Source organism: Lissotriton vulgaris, chromosome 7, assembly GCF_964263255.1.
Source record: "Lissotriton vulgaris chromosome 7, aLisVul1.2, whole genome shotgun sequence".
Classification (NCBI taxonomy): Eukaryota; Metazoa; Chordata; class Amphibia; order Caudata; family Salamandridae; genus Lissotriton; species Lissotriton vulgaris.
In genome coordinates, this window is record NC_141695.1 from 490,169,386 (window position 1) to 490,185,709 (window position 16,324).

Here is a 16,324-nt window from a genome sequence, read left to right on the forward strand (position 1 = left end):
GTGTCGAATTTCCGCGCAAAAGTAAAAATCTGGCCCAGCTCGTAATCATTCCTATCCCTTTGGAATTTGTACGATTTTCTTGCCACGATTTTTGCCTCCTCTTTCTTTAGACGTTCTCGCATGATTTTTGAAAGTCTATTCTTTTCATCCTCTTCCCCCAGGCCATCAATTTCTTCTTGTAAGTCCGCTATCTCTGTGAGAAGTTTGGCTCTATCAATATCTGCATATTTGATGAGCACCTGCACCTGGCGTCGCGATGCCTCTAAGTTAATTTCTGCCCACTCCTTCATCAAGTCGGCGTTTGGATTTTCATAAGTGGGGGCTGTTAATATTCTCAACCCCCGTGGGATACGGTTCACCTCAATGTAACGCTGTAGTGACTTCGACTCCCACCACTTAGCTTGCTCCTGAAATGACTTTTTTTCCAATAATTTGAATAATTCTTTGATTTTGGTTGTATTGCTGCTGCCACTAGCTTCTATGTTCTTCTTCCCTTGTATGTTGTCAGGGATAGGGGTGTCATCGGAAAACATTGTTGCAGCTAATGTTTCCCGCTCCCTTACGCTGTCACCCGACATCTTTCTGCAATATTTCAAATGCTGCGCTGGTGCCGTTAAGCTGGCCATTTCTGAATTACCGGCAGGCTAAACAGGTTTCCAGACTTGTCCTCTCCCCTTTCCCAGCTGTGATAATTACTGGTGAGCTTACTTGATTCGGCGTCCTCGCTTCACCAGGCTGTATTTCTCCGTCAGACTCGAGCCCGAGTCGCGTACAGCTCAGTGCGCTCAAAATCCTTCGCTCTATTTTCCGGTCAATTACCGGAAGCCGGGGGTCAGACGCCGTACTCCTTCCGGGGCTTGTAATTTCCCTGAACGCCGTTCAGAGAAAGAATTCGATTTCGAAGCGTCGACCAATTTTCAAGGAGGGTCCCGTGTAAAGCCAGGACGAATCCCACTGGCTATATCTCCTGTACACCGTCTGTCTCCTAGCTCGCGCGCTCGCACAGCCAGCAAGTAGACTCCGGACACGGACCTCGAGGTGCATGAAAGATCTTTATTTCGCAGAAAGAGTCACCGACGTTTCGGCTCAACGGAGCCTTGATCACATGACAGCGTTTTCTGTGCAAGGTACACCTTTTAAAGTGAAAGCAAGTGGTTAACTTAAATCACCTGTGCAAACTCACTAGTAAACATAGAAGAAATACTGTGTGATGCACTCAACTCCGTTTTACATTTCAAGTTTCTAAATAGATGTAAAATACATTTGTAACCAGATCGTTTTAACAATGTTTCTTGCAGATTTAATAACAGGTGTGACTCTAATTGTAAGTAAAAATCCTTATAAAAGAGTATCATTGTAAAATACACAAATCTATTATACATATCCGTCTGTTAAAAGCCTTATTTACAAATATATACAACCCCTAATCATTGCCTTTCAATATTTGTAAACATAATCTTCGATTTTACTTCTCCATTTGGGAACCTCGGTATGATGGTTAAATCCATATAAAGTGCTGCGTGCTGACTTTTTAAAGTGCAAATTGTGCTTAAAAAGTGCATCAAAATGTGCAAAATTAGCATAGTGCAAATGCGCATGTTACAATATACCCAGGTCCTAATCCGTTTCACTCATAAACAGTGTATATTTGCAAATATATCGATTTCTATTGAGGGGGTGAGTTGCTATGTCATTTTTTGTTATCCTTACACAATGTTATATTTAGACTTCTAATTCTAGACGGATAAATCTTCATTAACAAGAGTCATACAAATCTGTATTGAAACGTCCTGTGTGAGTGCCATAATTCCTATGTTTCTAAAAAAGTTCTTGTGATGGAACGAGTAAAAACAATAAATCAGGTCCACAAGGGGCCTGAAACCCAAAACCAAACTGTCCAAAAATAAAAATAAACAAACAACCTTATGTTAAAAAACCTTTACAGTTCATTTCATTTCGTTGGTTATTAACCTGGTTGCAAAAAACAGTGCACAGTGAAAAATAATAATAAAACAAACATTGTCTATTCTCATAGCAGCATAATTTCTTTCAGTGATGATTATTATGATTTGTGGATATATATATTCACTGAAAAAACCATAGGTTTCACACCAGTTTCACACCAGTTATAGTTAGCTGGTCATTTTACTCATACAAAACCTTTGAAATTCCCCTGTTATAGTGATGTCACTGACCATGTCATGAGTGATGTAATATGTGATGTCATCAGCAGTGCGGGCGCACAAGTTATAGTTAGCTAACTATAACGGGGGAATTTCAAAGGTTTTGTATGAGTTAAATGACTAGCTAACTATAACTGGTGTGAAACCTATGGCTTTTTCAGTGAATTTCAAAGGTTTTTAAAAAATCGAATTCCTAACTATAACGTGTGTGAAACCTATGTTTTTTTCTGTGAATTTGCAAGGTTTTTTAAATGCTAATTCCTAACTATAACGTGGTTGAAACCTATGGTTTTTTCAGTGAATTTCAAAGGTTTTTTAAATGGTAACTCCTAACTATAACGTGGCTGAAACTATGTTTTTTAAGTGAATTTTAATGGTTTTGTAAATGATAATTTTTAAATGTAATAATTGTTATATTTTTATACTGATTTACTACATTATTATAAATGATATATTTTAGATATATTAGTTGTTAAATTACATTACACACCCTTTTTTACACCTCTCTGCAACGCAGCCCCCTGGCGTGTTTGCCGAGGGGGAATTAATTCCCCTTGCATACTGGGGGTCTCTGAAAGCCAACTTGCCCACCTGGAACCTCCAGTATACGCCAGGGGGCTGCATTGCAGAGAGGTGTAATGAGGCCACACCCTTTTTTACACCTCTCCGCAACGCAGCCCCCGGGCGCGTTTGCAGAGGGGGAACTAATTCCCCTTGCATACTAGGGGTCCCGGGGGGCCAACTAGCCCACCTGGAATCTCCAGTATGCACCAGGGGACTGCATTGCAGAGAGGTGTAATGAGACCACACCCTTTTTTACACCTCTCTACAACACAGCCCCCAGGCATGTTTGCAGAGGGGGAACTAATTCCCCTTGCATACTGAGGGTCGCTGGGGGCCAACTAGCCCACCTGGAACCTCCAGTATGCGCCAGTGGGCTGCATTGCAGAGAGGTGTAATGAGACCACACCCTTTTTTACACCTCTCTGCAACGCAGCCCCCGGGCGTGTTTGCAGCTTTGGAACTAATTCCCCTTGCATACTGGGGGTCCCTGGGGGCCAACTAGCCCACCTGGAACCTCCAGGATGCAACAGGGTTCTGCATTGTAGAGAGGTGTAATGAGGTTATGTAATGAGGCTATGCCCCTTTTGACACCTTTATGCAACGCAGCCCCCTGGCGCGTTTGCAGAGGGGAAACTAATTCCCCTTGCATACTGGGGGGTCCCTGGGGGCCAACTAGCCACCAGGAGCCTCCAGTATGCGCCAGGGGGCTGCGTTGCTTTGCCCTGGAGGGCGGCGGTCCTCGAGGCAGTGTGGGAGGATTGGGCACCCCCACACTTCTTTATCACTACGCCCCTGCGATTTGGTCCCCCTGGGGGGTAATTTAAAATAAAAAATACCGGGTTTTACCTTGTCTATCTGTCTAAATTGTGGGAATACCTTGGCAGACCCAGGGGGTCAGGGTGTTTCTACCCTGCCCCCTTTTTGTGTTCTACACGTTTGTTTTTCTGCTTTTTTGTGCCTCGGTCTACTGAGCACAAGATGGCTGCCAACACTTCCTGGTTTGGAGTGTTGACAGCCAATGAGCATGCAGCTTTCTCGGAAAGGTATGCGCACCTTACGCGTACCGTTCGCGTACGTACGCGGACCCGTGCTCGCACGGTACACGCACCCCGCAATTTTTCGAGAAAAAAAAATGTTTGCCTTGGGGGCCCTTGTGGGACCCCCAGGCAGGCCTAGGGGGTCAGGGTGCTTTAACCCTGCCCCCTTTTTGAGTTCTACACATTGTTTTTCTGCTTTCTTGTGCCTCAGTCTATCGAGGCACAAGATGGCTGCCAACAATTTCTGTTTTGGAGTGTTGATAGACATTGGCAGCCAATCAGCATGCAGCTCGCGTATGGTGCGCGCTTATAGATATATATATTTTTTTCTTTTGATATTCTCAGGAACTACTGGAAGGATTTACACCATTTAAGCAAAAGGGTAATCTGCGAACCGAACTCTACCTCTCTGCCAAATTTCGTGTAATTCCGTTCAGCCGTTCGGGCTGTAGCCGTGTCTAATCGTCCTATGGAAAATAACATGGGGAAAACACGTTTTGTGACCCCCTTTTTTTTCAGCCCCCACTTGATGAATCCCCACAAATCTTTCAGGGAAGGAGCGGAGCAGAGCGGGCCATCTTCTTTGAGAAATTCGCAAAGATTCATCAACCGGCATCAAAGTTATTCCCAATAGAATGTTGTGGATTTCCTATGGAAACTAGGTCCTAACTATAACTACCTACTGGCAACTGCCAGTAGGTAATGTATATCTATAGTACAGTAGGTATATATAGTTAGGACCTAGTTACCATAGGAAATTCTGAACATTCTATTGGGAATAACTTTGGGGCCAATTGAGGGATCTGCCTGTAATTTTCCTTAAATTTGCCTCACTGCGCTCCGCTCCTTCCCTGAAAGTTTCGGGGGGATTCGTCAAGCGGGGCCTAGAAAAAAGGGAGGTCCCAAAACGTGTTTTCCCCATGTTAATTTCCATAGGGACATTCTGACAAGGCTACAGCTCGAACAGCTGAACGGAATTATACCAGATTTGGCAAAATGGTAGGGACTGGTATGCAGCAGTGCCTTTTGTATGTTTGGTGTAAATCCCACCAGAAGTTCTTGAGAAAATTGAATTTGAAATTTTTCAGATGCCATTTTCTATGGGACCTTTAGACACGGCTACAGCCCAATCGGCTGAACGGAATTACACCAAACTTGGCAAAATGGTAGGGACAGGTATGCAGTAGTGCCTTTTCTATATTTGGTGAAAATCCCTCCAGTAGTTGTTGAGAAAATGAATTTGAGCAAATTATATACCTATATGCGCTCAACATTCTATTGGGAATAACTTTGGCGCCGATTGAGGATTCTGTGTGTAACTTTCCAGAATTTTGGCCAGCTCCACTCCGCTTCTTCCCTGAAAGTGTCGCGGGGATTCGTCAAGCGGGGGCCGAAAGGGGGGTCCACAAACGTGTTTTCCCCATGTTAATTTCCATAGGGACCTTTAGACATGGCTACAGCCCGAACGGCTGAATGGAATTACACCAAACTTGGCAAAATGGTAGGGCCTGGAATGCAGATGTGCCTTTGCTATGTTTGGTGAAAATCCCTCCAGTAGTTCACGAGAAAATTGAATTTGAAATTTTTCAAATGGCATTTTCTATGGGACCTTTAGACACGGCTACAGCCCGAACGGCTGAACGGAATTACACCAAACTTGGCAAAATGGTAGGGACAGGTATGCAGTAGTGCCTTTTCTATATTTGGTGAAAATCCCTCCAGTAGTTGTTGAGAAAATTGAATTTGATCAAATTATATATCTATATGCGCTCACCAAACGCCTACGTGCGCGTACCCTTACGTGCGCGAGCGAGTTTCTGATTGGCTGGCAGTCGACTGTCAACATTCCAAACTGTCCAAACCAGGAAGTGTTGGCCACCATCTTGGTTTTCAGGAGAACTGAGGCACAAGAGAGCCCAAAACAAGACTGGAAAAGAGGAAAAGGGGGCAGGGTAGAGACCCCCCAACCCTCTAGCCCTTCTCAGGGGGTCCCAAAAGGACCCCCAAGGGCAAAAACAAAAAAAATAAAAAATAAATCGCAGGGGGACGCGCACCGTACGCGTAGCGTATGCGTACCGTGCGCGTACCCCGTGTTTTCCACTCTTCTTTTGTGCTCTCTTGTGCCTCACTTCTCCTGAGAAACAAGATAGCTGCTCAGGTGGTCCCAGAAGGATAATAACATATATAAACGTTATCTGCTAATAGAATTAGCATTTACAAAACCTTTGAAATGTATTGAAAAAAAATATAGGTTTCACGCCTGATATAGTTAGGAATTAGCATTTAAAAAACCTTGCAAAGTCACTGAAAAAAACATAGGTTTCAAGCCTTATATAGTTAGGAATTAGCATTTAAAAAACCTTGCAAATTCACTTAAAAACCCATAGGTTTCAGGACTTATATAGTTAGGAATTAGCATTTAAAAAACCTTGCAAATTCACTTAAAAAACCTTAGGTTTCAGGCCTTATATAGTTAGGAATTAGCATTTTAAAAACCTTGCAAATTCACTTAAAAAAACATAGGTTTCAGGCCTTGTATAGTTAGGAATTAGCATTTAAAAAAACATTGAAATTGCTCTTATATAGTTAGTTGTACTAACTATATTTTGCGCACCCGCAATCCACTGCTGATGATGTCACATATTACATCATTCATGACATGGTCAGTGACATCACTGATGACATCACTGATGACATCTCATTTGACATCACTGTTCACATCACTGATGATATAATTCATGTGATAATACAATGCACCTCCTCACACTCCTAACCTTTGCTACACCCAGTGTTAAATACAGACTACCATTCTTCAAACCATTGACACACCAATACCAGTTACTACATACACACTCACTGATTCCTAGGTATACACACACATTCACTCATTCACCCATAGAATCACTCATACATACAGCCACTCATCAATACAACACTATCATATGCACTCATACACCTATACAGACACTCACACACTGCCACTCATCCATGGAGTTACTCACACACCTAGTCAGTCATGCAAATAATCAATCACACTTCCATTTCATCAACTATACAGTTATACACACAACACCTTACTTATTCAAACATATACTAACACATACTTACTCTCTTATACAATCACTGATACAAGTACACAATGATCCATATAGCCACTCGCACATTCACTGGCTCTCATGTATAGTCATTCATATATATGCCAACTCTCACATGCACTGTGTTTTCCATATGTACTTACTTGCACATGTAGCACTGAGATATCCATTAACTCACCAACACACCCATGCACACAGTCAACCGCCCATATAGCTGTTTCCACATGCACTCTTGAACTCATACACCTAGTGAATCAGCTGCTCACACATCTATGCACAGAGTCACACACCTTCCAGCCACCCACACACACACTCAGTCTCCCATTCAAATACTTGGGCAACCAATCAATAACCCATATAGCCACTCATATAGCTACTGATCAACACATGCCGCAGCTTACACAACAACAGACATACTGATGCACACATTCAGACAGTTTAGTCACTAACCCATGCATTTAGTAAGACACATTTAATCATTCACTCATACAGTCAGTCACGCAACTACTAAATCCTTCATCCAGACACTTATACATCCACTCATTCTTTAATATGTAAAACATATTTAAACTTTACAGAAACACACAGTCACTGGATGATGTCATCAGTGATGTCATCAGTGATGTCAAATGAGATGTCATCAGTGGTGTCATCAGTGATGTCATTTGAGATGTCATCAGTGATGTCACTGACCATGTCATGAATGATGTAATATGTGACATCATCAGCAGTGGATTGCAGGTGCACGAAATATAGTTAGTACAACTAAATATATAGGAGCAATTTCAATGGTTTTTTAAATGCTAATTCCTAACTATATAAGGCCTGAAACCTATAGTTTTTTAAGTGAATATATATATATATTATTTTTTTTTGCCGCTCTCCACACACCAGTGCGCGACACTCCTAGGTGGGTGCTGACAAGCGAGGGTGCACTCGCTAATCAATTGTCGCTCCCAACTCCAAAGTAGACAGTTATCCACAGGAATAAAGCACTCGCGGGGGCCGTTTGAATCAGTTTATTGAGACAAACACAGCAACCAGCAAACAGACGCGTTTCGGTCGTAACCTTCTTCTATGTTTACCGAAACGTCACACAGAACATCATTATAACCAGTGTGCATGGAAACAAACAAAGGAAGATTAAAGACTCAAATAGAGTGCAAAGCATGAGCGCCATCTTAGCATGCCTGATCCATCACAATCCTGAATGAAAGTAAATATATGTGGACGATACTCGAGTGCTAATTATATAAAAAAGCAACACAAGTCAAACGGTGTCAATCTCAACACGAAAAACAACTGATTGAGCCCTCAGATGGGCATAACCCCAAGAACCAAATGCTCCAAAATTCCAAATGCACGAACCTGGCAAAGAAATAATATTCATAGAAGCAGTTCACGTCATACATCATGTATAAAATAAATTCACATAATTCATTATTCAATAGTCCATAATCATTAAACATTATTCTATTCCTAGGGAAGGAAGTGATCGAAAGGGGTACTGTAAAGTAGTAATACCAATCATATAGTACTCATAATTCAGTTCATATGTAGTTTAGAGTGGCATGAAACTAGTGACTAAGGCACAGCAGAAGAGCAAAGGAAATCTCAAAATCCAGGGCATATTATGCAGACATTATTCACCTAAATGGACTGCAAGTTCTTCATGCATATTTAATCCCCCGGGCACCTTCGTTTGCAAGTCAATAATGTTTCTTGACTCCAGCCTACAGAGCCTTGTGAGTCTATCCCCCCCTCTAGGATTGTTGGGAACATGATCCAGGCCAAAATAACCCAGAAGATCCCTGTTGCGATGATGTACTTCGTCAAAATGACGTGCAACAGGGTATGTCTCATCAAATTTGGCGAAGGCTCTCATGTGTTCCAAAATCCTTATTTTCATGGGGTGAACAGTACTTCCTACCATGGGCAGTAGAGACAATAGACACTATAGGGTGTGGTGCACGTGAGAAACCTGTTGATTTTTCTCCGGAGACCCACCCCTGGAATGTCATATGTCAAAACCCTCTTACTTGATTTACAGGCCTTACATTTCCCGCATGGGAAGAAACCTTGCATCGCGCCAAAAGGGGATTTGGGAATGTCTATCAAATGACTAAGGACCAACTCATTTTTTATAGATCTTGCTTTTCTGAATGTTATCAGGGGGTTGGAAGGAAGATCGGTGGCCAAACACTCATCTGTCATTCTTTTCTTACCCTTCCACACCACCGTTCTTTTACTACATTTTCTTCACTTATCCACATTCCCCATGTTCACTCTCCTTATCCTCACTCGCGTTCCCCACACTCACCTTCTTTCAGTCCCCCTACTTCACTTCCCTTCCCCTCTCGTCCCTTTCTTTGCTTTCTCACTCATTTTCATTTCCTCTCCTCTCTCACGGCACTCCACTTCAGTTACTCATTTTGAATTTGATAAGAATATAGCTCTTTTTTGAGAACTGGAGGTAGTTCTAAAAAGAACTGGGTTTTTTCTTCTTTTTTTATGTTTTTTTCAGAACAAAAACAAAAACAGGGAATGCAAAACTGCTCAACAGGAGCAAAAAAAAGGGGAAAAATTAGGGCTGGGGAAGGCAGCGGTGTTCTTGCCTCTTGCGTGCAATGAGCTTGATGCTCTGCTCACCATAGCAAAGCAGTTCATCGCATTGCTTGCACTTTATAGTAATGTCACTAAAAACAGGTTGAATGTTCGGAATCATCTCGAATTCCGCTGCACGTCCTCTCCCTCATGTTGTGGCTCCTCCTGTAGATGTAAAGGCACCATCCTTTGTGGGATTACGTGCCAGGTCTCGGACACTCTCCCGGGCATAGTTCTGGGAGTGCGTGCGTTGGACGTGGCGAATCATTGTCGAATTGCCAAAACTGTACTTCCTTTTTGGGTCTCCTCGGGAAAGCACAGTTTGGCAGATTTTGCATTCTACTTTGGGAGCATTCACCTTTTTGAATCCTTCAGGTATTAAAAAAAATTCCAAATAAAATGCTCCTTGATCTTGGGCTGAGGAGGCTCTTCCTCAATGAAGACATCTGAGTCCTCACTACTGCTGGATGGTCTAGCTGCCATTATTTCCACAAAATGGTAGGACAGAAAAAAACAGGTCTTGCTGTCTCCAAAGTGAAAGAAGAAATGAAGGAAATGGGTGGGGTTTTCATAAGTTGTAAAAAAACTGATAACAACCAATGAAAAGAGTTATTTTAAGGTCACATGACCGGGGCTTTCATCATTTGGAAACCAAAACTGTCCTGAACCAATAAAAAGTGTTATTTTTAGGTCACATGACCCGACGCGCTTACGCTACGTGCCTCGGGGCGCACCCCGGGGCGTGCCCAGGGGAGCATCGCGTAAGCACGTCGGATGCTCACGTTGCGCGATCGTATTCGCTCGAGTGCTTCCGGGTGCGCTTATGCCGTGCGTATCACGCGGACGCGGCTACGCGATACGTCACGATTATGTTTTCGTTCGCGGAAATAGCGCTAACGGGGCGCTTACCGGTGCGCGCCCCGGGGTCGCCGGAAAAGTGCACTTTCCGGTGAGCACACCGGGGCGCGCACCGGGAGCGCACCAGGGCAAAAAAAAAAAGTATTATATAAATGTACAATATAGGATTCATTATAAAAAAAACTTACATTTCATAGGTTTGAGGCCCTATATATAGTTAGGAATTAGCATTTAAAAAACCTATAAAATTCGCTGAAAAAAACAGAGGTTTCACACCAGTTATAGTTAGGAATTAGCATTTAAAAAACCAATTTATAGTTAGCTGGAAATTTTACTCGCATAAAACCATTGAAATTCCCACGTTATAGTTAGTTGGACTCACTATAACTTGCACGCCTGCAATGCACTGCTGATGACGTCACATATTACATCACTCATGACATGGTCAGTGACATCACTCATGACATCACTGATGACACCATCCTTGTGACAGAGTGACAGACCTCCTTTCAGTGTAATGTAACCCTTGAAACACATATTCAAGAATAGAAACTAACATTTTCAAAAAAATGGAGATACCCATACCAGTTACAACAACCAATTCAGTAATACCACCATCTATATACACATCCACTCATTCAGCAACAGTTCTATATAGTCACTCATACATATACTCACTCATCATATGTAGTGATACACATATACATCCTGTTACACATTGACAGTCTTCCAAAAGTTACTCACACACATACTCACACATGCAAATAAACTATTGAACATCCATTTATTAGCATATACAACTATACACACACTACCACCTTACTTCTAAGGAAACCTACACATACTTACTCCCTTAAACAATCACTTATAGAAACACATACTTATTTAAACAGGAACTCTTACAATCTCTCACTCTCACATATACTCACTTATATACATCAACACTCACATATACTAGATTAAATCATATGTCGTTACTGATAAAGACACTAGTGAGACAGTCATTCACTCACTAACACACACATATACACACTCATCCACCCATACAGTCCTGCACATATGTTGTGTTCAAAACACATACAAACAGAGAGTCAGTCATTGATGCATCTATGTGCTAAGTCATACCCCCACCAAACCATACAGACACTCATACTGATACTAAAAACAACATCTAATAACCCATATACACACACATGTAGCTACTCACAAACCCATGCAGCCACTTACACACAAAGTGAAACACTAATACATATAATTAAATATTTAAACAATTCTCACTAATATATGTATTCACTAAGATACACTTAATAAGCCAGCTAACAATCAATTTTTTTTTAAAAACCATCCATTTAGACACTTATTTAAACATTTATTCTTCCATCGACCTTTACATATACATATATAAAACATATTTATTTTTCAGAAAGACACACATTCGCTGTATGGTGTCATCAGTGATGTCATGTCAAGTCAAGTCAAGTCATGGAATTTATATAGCGCACTACATACCCGGAGGGTTTCAAGGCGCTCGGGAAGGGGAGGAGGATTACTTGTCAAATATCCACGTTTTAAGTTGCTTTCTGAATGCTAGGTGGTTCTGGGTAAGGCGAAGGTAAGCGGGGAGTGAGTTCCATGTTTTAGCGGCCAAGTATGAAAAGGATCTGCCTCCCATGGTGGTCTTGTTGATGCGGGGTACAGAGGCGAGGGCTTGGCTGGAAGAACGTAGTTGGCGGGAGGGGGTGTAGAAGGACAATCGAGAGTTGAGGCATTCTGGACCGATGTCGTAGAGTGATTTGTGTGCGTGGGTAAGCAGTCGGAAAGTGATCCTCTTATTGACGGGTAGCCAGTGGAGGTCTTTAAGATGACCAGAGATGTGTTTGTTGCGTGGGATGTCTAATATGAGTCTGGCTGAGGCGTTTTGGATTCGTTGGAGTTTCTTCTGGAGTTTTGCGGTAGTACCTGCGTAGAGGGTGTTTCCGTAGTCCAGTCGGCTCGTGACCAGAGCGTGGGTGACTGTTTTCCTTGTTTCGGAGTGGATCCAGCGAAATGTTTTTCTGAGCATACGAAGAATGTTGAAGCAGGAAGAGGATACGGCGCTGACTTGTCTGTTCATAGAGAGTGAAGAATCCAGGATGACGCCTAGGTTCCGTGCGTGGTCTGTCGGGATGGGTGCTTTTCCGAGGGCTTCCGGCCACCAGGAGTCGTCCCATGCAGAGGGGGATGTACCTAAGATGAGGACTTCTGTTTTGTCTGAGTTCAGTTTCAGACGGCTTTGTTTCATCCATTCGGCCACTTCTTTCATTCCTTCATGTAGGTTGGTTTTGGCGGTGCTGGGGTCATTGGTGAGGGAAAGGATCAGTTGAGTGTCATCCGCGTACGAGATGATGTTGAGGTTGTGTTGGCGTGCGATGGTCGCGAGGGGGCTCATGTATACGTTGAAGAGGGTGGGACTGAGTGAGGATCCTTGTGGTACGCCGCAGATGACTTCAGAGGCCTCGGACTTGAATGGTGGAAGGCGGACTCTCTGGGTTCTTCCGGTGAGGAACGAGGTGATCCATTCCAGTGCTTTTCCTTGTATTCCGATGTTATTGAGGCGTTGTAAAAGGGTGCTGTGGCAGACTGTGTCGAATGCTGCAGAGAGGTCGAGGAGGATGAGGGCGACTGTGTCTCCATTGTCCAGAAGAGTTCGAATGTCGTCTGTTGCTGCGATGAGGGCGGTCTCAGTGCTGTGTTTTTCTCGGAAGCCAGATTGTGAGGGGTCGAGGGATTTGTTGGCTTCGAGGAAGGCGGCGATCTGGTTATTGACAGCTTTCTCAATGACTTTGGCCGGGAATGGAAGAAGCGAGATGGGGTGGTAATTTTTGAGTTCGGTGGGGTCCGCTGTGGGTTTTTTCAGAAGGGCGGTGAGTTCAGCGTGTTTCCAGTCTTCCGGGAAGGTGGCGGAGTTGAAGGAACAGTTGATGACGTCTCGGAGGTGCGGTGCTATGACGGAGTCTGCTTTGTTGAAGATGTGGTGAGGACATGGGTCTGTGGGGGATCCTGAGTGGATGGAATTCATCAGGCGGATGGTGTCCTCAGTGGAGATTGGGTTCCAGTCGTTAAGGGTGTTCACGGGGGGAAGATGATCAGCAAATGGTAGGGTGGGTTGGTTTCCGGGTTGGTTGTCAAAGCTGTTGTGGATGTCTGCAATCTTGTTGTGGAAAAATGAGGCTAGGGAGTCGCAGAGGGTTTGAGAGGGGGTGATGTCGTTGGAGTTGGCCGAGGGATTGGAAAATTCCTTGACGATGTTGAAAAGTTCCTTGCTGTTGTGGGCGTTGTTGTCAAGTCGATCCTTGAATGCTGTTTTCTTGGCTTTTCGGATCAGTTGGTGGTGAGTGCGGGTGGCGTTTTTGAAGGCGTCCTTGGTGCTGGTGGTTGGGTCTTTTTTCCAGGCCTTTTCAAGGGAGCGGCAGAGTTTCTTGGACTTCTTGAGATCATCGTTGAACCATGAGGCCTTCTTGCTGCCAGGTTTGTTTTGACGTTTTTTCAGTGGTGCTAAGGTGTCAGCGGTGTTGGATAACCATAGGGTGAGGTTGGCGGCGGCTTCGTTAGCGTTAGAAGAGAGGGCTGGGGTGTTTTGAAGGAGCGATGCGGAGATTTGGTCCGTGGTGATTTTGTTCCAGTTCCTTTGTAGGGTAGGTTGGAGGTGGATGCTGGGTTTTGGTTTGTTGTAGGTGAAGTGAACGCAGCTGTGGTCAGTCCAGAGGAGGTCCGTAGTGTGGCTGAAGGAGACATGGTTGCTGGATGTGAAGATGGGGTCGAGTGTGTGACCTGCGATGTGGGTGGGGGAAGTGACTAGTTGTTTAAGTCCGAGGTTGGCGAGGTTGTCCACGAGGGTGGCGGTGTTGCGGTCGTTAATCTTTTCGAGGTGAAAGTTGAGGTTTCCCAGAAGGATGTAGTCTTTGGAGGGGAGCGCGTGTGGAGTGATGAAGTCCGTGATGTCTTCACTGAATTTTGCGCGGGGTCCTGGTGGTCTGTAGAGGAGGGTGCCTCTGAGTGTGGTTTTGGGGTCGATGTGGATCTGGAAGTGAAGGTGTTCGGAGTTGGCGAGGTTGGCGTCAGAGCTGGTTGAGATGCGGATTGATTTCTTATGGACGATAGCGATTCCTCCTCCTGTGTGGCTGGTACGGTCTTTGCGAGTGATTTTATAGTCTTCAGGGATGGCAATGGTGATGTCTGGTGCGGAGGAAGCATTCATCCATGTTTCCGTAAGGAAGGCGATGTCCGGAGAAATGGTGTCTAGTAGATTCCATAGGTCAATGGCGTGCCTGTGGACAGATCGGGTGTTGAGAAGGATGCATTGTAGGTGGTTGGGGTTGGGAATCTGTGGTGTGGTCGTAGCGGAGATGTTGTCGGTGCCGCTGAATTTGCAGGAGAAGCAGGAGAAAGGTCCATGGGTTTGTCCAGGGGCGGCTAGGACGCAGTTGGGAGCGCGACCGGGGTTAAGGGCTAGGAGGGTTGCGGCATCGTAGGTGATGCGGGAGGGCAGCGCAGCGAGAGGGGCATGGGGTCTGGCGCTGGGCGCGGTCCAGGCGCGGACGGGCGTAGACGGGCTTACCTTTGGCGCACCTTCGGCGTGTACGTAGCGCGTGGACGCTGCACGTTGGGACATCTGACATAAATGAAGAGTGGAGGGGGGCGGAGCGTGGGCGGGTCAGCTGGGAGGCGGTAGCGGGGAGGCGGGGCAGGGGAAAGCACAACAACAAAATGGTGGGAGGGGTAGGAATCGAAACCAGCACAGTGCAATGCCAGCTATGAAGGAATGCACTGAAAGCAGGTAAAGCGCTAAGGACTTAATACTGTTAGGAATAGGTAAAAAGCGCTACCAAATGCAGTTATGTTCAAGCGCTACCCAAATGAGCCAGACACTAGCGCTATGAAGATGCACACGGAGGCTGATTGCTAATATAAGCGCCACTACAATTCACAATGCACAGAGCACAAGCGCTATGAAGATGCACACGGAGGCTGATTGCTAATATAAGCGCCACTACAATTCACAATGCACAGAGCACAAGCGCTATGAAGATGCACACGGAGGCTGATTGCTAATATAAGCGCCACTACAATTCACAATGCACAGAGCACAAGCGCTATGAAGATGCACATGGAGGCTGATTGCTAATATAAGCGCCACTACAATTCACAATGCACAGAGCACAAGCGCTATGAAGATGCACACGGAGGCTGATTGCTAATATAAGCGCCACTACAATTCACAATGCACTGAGCCAAGAGCTACGATACCACACACGAGGGCTGCTTGAAAACGCTTCAGCTGTAGGCACTGGGAAAAGGATTGCAGGCAGGAGCCAAGCAGCGTGGGGGAGCAACCGTTCGGGACGAGGTCCAGGCGGTCACAGTCTTCTCTTGGTGGTGGAGGGCTCTCTGTTCGTGGGTGGGCGGGTCAGCTGGGAGGCGGTAGCGGGGAGGCGGGGCAGGGGAAAGCACAACAACAAAATGGTGGGAGGGGTAGGAATCGAAACCAGCACAGTGCAATGCCAGCTATGAAGGAATGCACTGAAAGCAGGTAAAGCGCTAAGGACTTAATTCACATGTGCCATATTTTTGTCATAAGTAAGACTGTTAGCGTTCGAGTTGTTCTTTAGAACACTCTGGGACATTCTGTCATTGGGCTATAGTTGGGCTACATCTGGCTGATATTTGGGCTACATTTGGGCTCTTTTGTCTCTGGTGGCCATCTTGGGAGACTGCATATCAGAATTTTTTTCATGAAATATAAGAGGATTTGAGAAGTCACTCAAAATGTGCCCTAATTTTTCTTTCTTCAGCACTAATCATAATTTCTATGGCAAAATGAACCCCCTCATTTTGTTCCTTTGCAAATTAAATGTTTTAAGTGTTAACACTTTATTCCAATCAAGATGACTTCAGGTGTGCCATACTTTTGTCATAAGTAAGACTGTTAGCGCTCTAGTTGTTC